Below are 10495 nucleotides of genomic sequence, written 5' to 3'. Positions count from 1 at the left end.
GTCAAATAAAGGAGTTGGTATCGTACAATTACGACTATTGAGTAGGTATACTATTATATAAGTATAAAGGTACCTAATACTTAATTTTGTAATACTATAAAAACATAAAATATGTAACCACCCTAATTTGTATACATAAATAATATTAAAGAATCAAGTGTATTATCAATAAGTAAAATTGTAGTACAGGTACATATTGGTAATAGGTATAATATTTGTGGCAACTAAACCTTGCGTAACATGTTTGGTAACTGTAAGGCTTGTATTATATATTTGTTCAAATATTTATTTATAGGTATTTACACTTTGACGGAACAATTCATTGTACGTCATTATCTAGGTATATTATATTGTTTTATTTCTGAACATTTCAAAATCAATTTCCAGATTAGAAAAACATTTTATATAATACCTAGATACGCGTATGGACTACACTCACTATGATTTTTTAATTTAAAAATGCCATAGTTATACCGTAAGCCGTAAGGTTTACTTTTTATTGTATAGGACATTACGACACTTCTGATGAGATATTGTTTGAACATGCTACGTTTGTTAAGTATAACAAATTAGCTTATGATAATTGTAATAACTTAAGCACTACATTTTCATCCCTATTTCTCATGTCTAAACACTGAGACGATCAGGTTGCCCAATTTTATTTGTTTTTATATTTTTGTGTTACAATTACAAATACAATTTTAGAGAAAAAAAGATTAAATACGTATAGTGTTATGTATATGTAGATATGGGGAGGGGGGAGAGTTAAAAAAACAGGCATCTTATTAGTTATATGGGATCGATGCCTCTCCAGCTCACATTGATGTTAAAAAAATTAACCCCCTATATGACATTTTTTAATAAATGTCCTCTGTTATAGCGTTTGTATGTACATACTTAACTTGAATAACTTGAATATCGAAATAAGGTAAATACAATATGTATATTTTACGAAAAAAGGAATACTTTAAAAGCAATCAAAATAAACACTAAGCATAACCTACCTACTTCATTGTCCAATGAACTATAATTTATCGATGTAACTTATATATATATATAGCTATGTTATAATACATTTATAAATAATTGCTGTTTTGGCGTTTCGTGTATAATTTATAGAACATTCTGTATGAATGTATACGTATTTCATAATTATTGCAGTTATTAATTATTATGTTATGAATTATCTTTATAAACAAGTTTAAAAATATAAAATATGTTTAAGTGTTAGATCGATAATTAATTTTAATTTGTCGATTAAGCTGTTATTTTATTTACGTATATGTATATTAAATGGTATGTAGATATGAATAAATGATACATACAATCATATAATTTAATGCATGGCCACGAAACGTTAAGTTAAATAACACAATTTAATACATATATTATATGTTACAATATGTAGTATAACGATCTTCGTTAAATATTTAGAAAAAAATAAGTAGGTAGGAAAGGAAACTAATTTATTCCGATAACATTTTCGAAGCTATCGGTTCAAAGTACAATACACAATCAAGAGTAAAGTTTATAATATAACTTTTATTATAATTTATAAGCCATCATACCTAACTAAACATTATCTAAACCGATTAAGACCGTTTTTATAAATTCAATATAACAACTATTTTATAGTGTATATTCAAAGTTTGTTGAAATAGCCCATATAGGCTATAGGCAATTACAATAATAATAATAATACTATGTAATAGGAAGGTATCTAATATAATATTATAGTATAAAACTACTCATAAATACTAGAAACAATATTATATTTATTATTTTTTAGTTCTTATTTATTAAAATTTTGAAGATAAAATGATGTTACAGGTTCCATTCATTCATATTATATAATCATATAACTATAATAAATAAACAAAAATAGTTAAAAAACTGTTAAAAATATATGATAAGTTAGTAACGTATATCTATACATTTGTGTATTCACAACCTACTTTCATATTCCAATTCCACTGCTGTCATCACATAATGATTGAGGTGTAATGTCTTTAAAAAATATTCATTTTACCGTATTTAGTATTACAGGAATATAATACAGACATACAGTATTTGACCGTCTATTTTGCTCACTCAAAATGATTTACGGTATATGCGTAAACACAAATATTGGCCACATAAAATTTTTATCGTGCGTAAACTTTTGGTTTTTCAAACCTTCTTATATAAACTGTAATAATTTTTATAAAAATGTAAAAAGGTTAAAAATCAAAATTAACTTACATATTAATATTAAAAAAGTGTTTACCGCTTTGGATGGTGTTAAACTTGAATTCAATGATATACTAATATATATATATATATAAACGTTTCTAAACAGAGACGGTCTGTCGGTAGGTTAGGTTAGGTTAACCTAACCTCGGTAGTAGAATATTTTATATTACATTTACATTGTTATTAGGTAATAATAAACAATAATAAAAAAATCAAAATCGATTTTGTCGAACACTTGGTTTCCTAAATAGTCCAGTTTTTCCTGTCGCTTTTGAAAACATTGGTTAATTTTTGAACTTTTAACCCCCCAAAGTACCAACTAGATTCACTTCCCTACCAGAAAAGAGGCTATCGAAGAAAGTCAAAGCACTTTTACTGCCCCAAAAGATGAAAACATTAAACAGACACAAAAAAAACACGCATCACAGTAAAATCAATTCATTCATTGCTCCGCTCGGAATCTAAAATAAAGTACAATTCAAAATTGCCTAAATTTTCATAGGATTTTTTTTTATCGGGGGTATTTATTATTTGGGTTTATTTTCCGATCACCATATTTTATAACTTTTAAGAAGTTCCGGGAAAACCATAGATCTTTGAATCTTTCATTAGTATGCATTTCACTAAATCTTAAATAGTTATTTGTTTTAGAAAATTACATTTTTAAATTGACTAGCGATAATAAATATCTCAAGGAAAACATTCGGCGAGTAAAATTAGAACATACATCTTGTTTTTTTTTTTTTATCAAGAAAACGAATATTTAGAATCTGTATAAACAAATAAAATAAGTGATATAATATATATAGGTACAGACAATGGGAAAAATGTATATGACTTGACGGCTTTATTGGGGCGGCTACATATAACTCTAGCCCTGCAACATGTTTGTACTTATAACTTATAAGCTATAATAATAAAACCATAAGAGTATAAGACGATTAATTATTATTTTTATTATTAGTTCTCCTGAGATTGTAGTCATATTACATCTACAATCTACATGGTATTAGTAAATAGTCTGTCGTTTGTTTGACTTCAATGAGTTTCAAGCCTTTTGTAAAAAAAAAATTACTATGTAAAATATAGTTTTACACTTATACCTAGGTCCTAGGTACTTTAAAATTATCTTACCACTAATTTCATTTCACAGTGTTCAATATCATACGATTGCTTGCTTAAAAATAGTTGGCTTATCAAGAAGCATAAATGGTATTTTCTATATTTTACATAATATATATATTATATATACCTATTATATATATGCAGGCATTGACATTAAACATTTTCCATACATATGAAATATATACGTATGCATCAATACGTCTCAATTTTCTTTATGCCTCATATTCGTAGACCGTAGATTTTTTATCACATTTTATGCTTATCAACAACAATTTTGAAAAATAGCATAGGTAAAAATGTTTTGCAATAGTTGGTGTGTAGTTTATTATTATTTTGTGTTAAGAAAACCAAGAGACATACGATAGATAGGCACTTCACAATTCCGAAATTTGAAACATATTTTAAACAAAAAAATATATTTTAGCCATACCCGTGAAAAGCTTAAGGGGGAGGGGCTAAAATAGTCAAAGTCGTGCACTGTACATACATACTTTACATACTTATAGTTTTACGTCATTGAATAGTGAATACCTATTTTATACGGAAAATTGTATATAAAATAAAAAATTATTAGATAAGTAACTATAAATAAATAAATAATTATAATATTATTCATAGTTAAATCATTTAATTATACTAAATTCCCAATATTCCTTCAATCCTGCATGCAATTAAAATATATATCTTTAAGTTACATTTGCGATTGTTACCCAAATCCTAATGGTTAATAATGTTAAAATGATATTTTCACATTATACGTAATGTAACAGCCATAAATTTTAATGAGTAGGTAGGTTATTATTATACTCGTTATTATTACAGTATTTTAATTTTTGCTGATATTATGCATTTAGGCATCTAATAATTAGTTGTATATAAAATGAAATATGGATATGGGAATATAAATATGATGTCCGTTCTTTTAAAATTTTGTTTTGACATATGCAATGAACTATGTTTTTTAATGATTAATAAACAATCTATAATACATCTAAAAATCACTCATAGGTTAGTCCATACAGGTTTTTTAAAAATATTATTGACCCATGCTAATTTTATTTTTACTTCTAGTAGGTATTCGGTTACCTTCTAATATAAGTTTAAAGTTGTAGCTTACATCACAAATGTAGCAATATATTATGTGTATATTAAATACTTTTATTATTGCAAATGCTAATCGATTACTCGTTTATACTATGTTAATACTTACTGACGAAAATATGACCGTAATATTAAAAAAGAGATAAGATAATGGCACAAGGCAATTTTATCTCGACTGTTAGAATATTTTCTTTGCAGTATATACTCAGGTATAGGTACCTACATAAATATTTAAAATTTATTTATCAAGATTAGTTTACACTTAAGAGTGAATGCTATAGTAATATAGATATAATAATAAATAAATATTCAAACATTTAAGATTACAAAAATAATATAAAACAAATACCTATTAGAATTAAATTATATGTCGATACAAAACAAACCCATCGAGCATAATATATTGCGAAGAATGAAGATCCTTTCTTGTTTGTCCCGGCTAATAAACTTTTTTATAATTTTTTTTACAATTCTTATTATTTTAATTGCCAAATCAATATTGTAACGTGTATAATATTAAAATCATTATTAATACTATTTATTTGTATCGCAGCTACTGAAGGTAGGTACACGCTTCTAATTTAATGCATTTTAACTAATATTACCTATTTAAATGTAAACCCATAACTCAGAATTGATCACATTATGCCATTTTTATAACACGTTTATTAGGCATTAAATAATTATAGTGACGCTGCTCTAATAGTAGCTATAATGTGTAATCATATCGTCCTGTACAGTGTACATAGAATAAACTATATTGTATATTTATTATTTTACAATGCCGGTCAAAGTGGTAAACAATTTAAATTTGGCGCACCTATTTCATAAATCATTTTTGATTTGACCGATATACGGAGTTATCGTTGTTATGGATTTATGGTTATTTTTATTTTTTTCTATACGTTCATATAGACAAAGCTACATATATAGGATAATAAAATATTGCTACGATACTTTTGTGACTATGTACATTATAATATATGTTAATATATTGTAATACATATAATTTTTTAGCAATTGAATTAATTTGAATAGAATTCAAAATTTAACTAATAAATTCGTGCGTTTCCTAAACTTAATGTATACACTATACATAATATATCATTACTTGTATCGATCAGTCGAAAACTCGAAAAAGAGTGTACATAAATATATTAAATAACAAAAAATGTACAATTACGCAACTTAATAAAGTAAAAAATATTTATACAAATCAGTCACGGTGTGTAGTAATGTACAGCTTCTTAGTATACAGGGATTTACCATTACGTAAATATTACAAATACCAAAATACAGAAAATGTATTTTTATATTTGATTTAAATATCCTATAGTGAATTGTTGCAAAATGATTGATTAATTAGCTTACATAAGTTCTGTGTAGACCGTCGCATTGTAGACACTATTATCGCTCTTATTAAGGTTATCGTAACAGTCATAGCTCGGACATAGCAAAATTGTATACAATATTATATAACTATATCTAATGTATGACCATGTTTAGTGTTAACCAATCAAAACGAAAATTATCGTCATCGTCGTCACCTTCGTCGTCTCCTAAACCGGGAGATAATAAGAACCAAATTCTTCGTTTCTCCAAACCTATATGCGTCTCTTTTTGGTGACTTAGTTTTGCTATCTGATGTATTCAGCCCACCTCTTGACACAGATCCACCTCACGACTAGATCACGGTCAATATCCGAACTCACCACCGATAGAAAACGATGAACTTACCCGTAAGTCACTGCTAATATATTACAAATATTACCGACATTAGTGCACTAAACCACCGATCTTAACCATATTTTGGACCAGATTGGTTCACTTTTTTAGCATCAAAAGATGTTCTAAAGATTATACACTAAACTGCTGCATTCACAAGAACAATTTAGGATTTCTCAACGAGTCAGAACATATATTCACACCTTCACACATCCGTCCAATAAAAGCTGTTTGTTGTTTCAAAGCTGCAAAAATTTGAAATTTATTTAGTTTTTTTTTCTATAAATGTGAATACAATTTTATTCGTAGGGTCTAAAAACCTGAAAATTTAATATATGGTTCCTCAGACATTGTTACAATAGCAGTTTAAAAATACATACGTACCATTTGGTTTTTGTAAGCATTTAAAGTTCAAAACGTATCTATCAAGTATACTAACGTATTGTTACGCAACTCCATAGGTTATGGCTATTAATTATTATTTATTACATTAGATCTGAAAAAAAAGTTGTGTTTCCAAAACGGGAATCGAGTTACCAGATAAATTTACAGCAGAAAAAATATTAAGCAACATTTTTAGACTTTTACCTATAGTATTATGCAGCTTTGTAACTTACAAATTATTAATTTACAGGTACCTGTACACCTACCTATACATTAACACTATAATAAAATGGGTAGTAGTTTAGATATTGGTGTTCTTGGAGACTGGAGTTCTATAAGTTTAGAGAAAATATTTCAAGTCAAACGTCAATGTAAAAAGAGCTTGAAAATGTATATTATAAGATTCCTTGTTATGATATAGTAGGTAGTTCAACTAGTTCAAGAATATTACAGATACATACGCACGATTATTTTATATAAGCATTAAAAGTTCAAATTTTGACAAAATTCATAAAAATCATTAAAATCCAAATAATTTTGTAGCAAACTTTTATATTTTATACACTCATCGGCATTTTCAAATGCAATTTTTTCCTCAATAATTAATTCATCTTATTAACGTATGATAGTAAAGTAGGTAAATTACTTTAATGGCAATATAGTATCATAAAATATACTTAGTATACTAATCTTGACAGACCGTCTTCGTTCAGGATTGTTTTTCATATATCATGGTCTATTATATTGTAGCATCGAAATCAAATTTAACACTATCCATTACAGTGATGCATAAATGCATTCGAAACCTACAGTAGTTACAGGAGTGATGAAGGGTATCACTTGCCCGCCTTTTTTAACTCGTTAGCCCAGCCTTGCTAGTATAATGTTACATTTAAGATATAAAAAAAACCATGTTTAAGGGTGTGGGAGGGAGGGTTGTACAGTTACACCCTTACAAACTGATTGAAACCTAAGCAATTTATGCCAATCTACGGCACTGATACAATATGAACATTTTAAAATCTGGTAGTTATTTTAACGCGAACGAAAAACTATACGTACAGAAACTACAACGAGCTTCGTTTTGGCTTGATCAACGCTAGAGTGCGCCAGCCTTATGTTGCTGTGGCCAGATGCAATACAATTGAGACAGGTACAGACGATATAATAATAGATATACCTATTATGGTTTATGGATGATCGATGGGGGTGTCATCTGTCAAGGTAAGTAATAATTATTGTTATTTCCACTCTTCCGCAGTTCAGTAATTTAATATATTATGCATTATACGACTATAATAATAATATTATATGGTACTCTGTGTCCGTGTATCGAGGATTACTGTAATAAATCTGTGTACTTATTATTATAATTAGGAAAAAATGAAACTTGAGTAAATAAATATCTTTTTTTTTTGTAAATTGTCTTATATTTTTAAGTGAATACATATATATGTATGGCATGTCTGGGGCAACGCCCCCGCGGGCTTACTTTTCATGTAATATCAGGGCCAACCTATTAGTACTAATTGCGTACTGTTTCTAGTTTTCTGGTATAAATAATAAATATATTATGTTCTACTGAACATTGCAATAACTACTTAACACATTTTTCTTATTTTATCACGTGTATTTACTACTAAGTTCTACTTACTACCTATATCTACAACCTATCAGCACCAGTACAGTTAACATATTTTTAATGAAAATACTTGCGAGTCAAATTTTAATTTTTTTATTTATTTTGAATAATTAATGCCAATTGGAATTCATACAAAATACTGTACTCAAATTTAATTACAGTTCATTAAATATAACAATAACGAAATGAAGCATATTATATTAGTAAAACGCAGTATAAATAAATAAGAATAGTCAATTGTAGTCCTAGCTCTTAGGTACGAAACCGTGAGTTGTTATTTTAAATTTACACAATATTAATTATTGTTAAATATCATTTTGAGCAAAGTTAGTTTCGAAAAATTGATGCAGAAAAAATTCTGGGAGCTTGGTATTACCTGCATGGACACTAATGCTCGGTCGTTCTATGAAACGGTTTCACAAAGTATTTATAAATTGCGCTGCATAAGTTAATAAACAATGTTAAGATAGACTTAATGGAGCAGCTATAATGCTACCACCATGGAAATTGTGTAGATTAGAGGACTGAGTCCCGCTTAATCTAGCCATAACTATGTTTCTTCCAATGTCTATAACATTAAGTTTTAAATGTAAACCGGAAAGTTTCATTTTGATTTCTGATCACTCAAATATCATTAAACTATTAAAGTACTATGTACTTAATAAAAAACATACAAATTATGTTCACAAAATGTGTAGTATTCATTATTCAATGAATTGAGGTTAAACATGAAAAGTGAATCCCAGCGTAGTTTTCAAAAGCATAGAAAAAAAACAATGGTATTTTTTAATCAAATTAAATTTTTGAAAAATAGATTTTATCTGTTAAAATTCAAAAACTAATTATTGTAGACACATAATATTTTTATCAAATAATTATAATAGAATTTTCTTCACATGATAATTATTTTGACTATTTTTGTGATATTTATGGCCTTGAGACATTTTTCTAATTTTGTAAATTAATTTTAGTTAAAAATCCATAACAGTTTTTCTTTTCATAGCTATCATTAGAAATTTTATTAGGAGATTTCCAACAAGTTTCTTACCCAATTAAAGTTCCACCAGAAAGTTACGCTATTCATGGCCACACTATCTTTTCGGTTTTGAATAATTTTTTTTTAAATTTCTTTATATCATTATTTATATAAGTACTAAGTATACTAGGATTACACATCGTCTCCGTTCAGGATCGTTTTTTGTACAGCATGATTTATCATTGAATTCAAATACAACACGTCTATTACAACGACATGCTCGACAACTGCTGTACAGCATGAGCGGTACTCATTTGACAGTTTTTTTTTTAAATTTAAATTTATCAAAAATAGATGGACTCAATTTTATTTTAAATTGTTTGAATTATAAGTTTTGAGAAAATATGATAAAATAAAAATAATGATTTATCCTCAAAAATGTTAGTTACTTTGTTATTATTTTAAGCTATTTCTAAAATGTTGTCATAAACCTATTTTACACCGTTCTATAATAGAACACAACAGCAATAATAAAAAGCGATTAAGTGGGTTAGCAGGCGAGCACTAATGCTCTGCTGTACATTAGTTGTCTAGAAAGTTACTATAATGGTAGTATGATCGTAAGCGTGCTCAAGGGGAGGCCGGTTGTATCGGCCCCCTGACATTTTGCAACGGGGGCCCCCCTAAAATGTATAAGTCCCAGAGCATTGCGGGGTCTGTATTTTAACTGATATTATTAAAATAAAATGTAATTCCTAAAATATATTCTATAATATAAACGATGTTTCATGATAAATAAAAAATAAAACCTAAAATGTTTATATAACAGCTTTAGATGCTATTTTCTACAAAAGTACAAATAATAAATAAACATTACAATTGTCTAAGAAATAGATATTAGATCCAAAGGAATATAATATAACCTGGTACTATAAGGTAATTATAGGTATCACTGATTAATATGTTTAGGTAAATGCCTTGTTAAGAAAGGGCCCAAAAATATTGTCGAGGCCCCCCGTAATTTATATTTGCCCACGCCTATGTAATGGATGTGTTAAATTTGAATTCAATGATACAAAAGCATTGTACCTACTACCTATTTGAAGAATAATTTCGAGTGAAGACGGTTTATCAGTCTATAATATTACTAAGTATATTTTATGGTAGTATATTATTGTGGTTAAAGTAATTTATTTTACTTTTAGGCATTATATAGTACTTGCGTAATAATATTAGGTACTGTAATACTACACTAGAACACTAGGTTAAATTAATTCATGCCTAAAAATTGCATTTGAAAATATCATTGT

The sequence above is a fragment of the Myzus persicae genome, unplaced genomic scaffold (genome assembly GCF_001856785.1).
Source record: "Myzus persicae strain clone G006 unplaced genomic scaffold, MPER_G0061.0, whole genome shotgun sequence".
NCBI lineage: Eukaryota > Metazoa > Arthropoda > Insecta > Hemiptera > Aphididae > Myzus > Myzus persicae.
The sequence above is the reverse complement of the archived record's forward strand: the minus strand, read 5'-3'. Positions refer to the sequence as shown.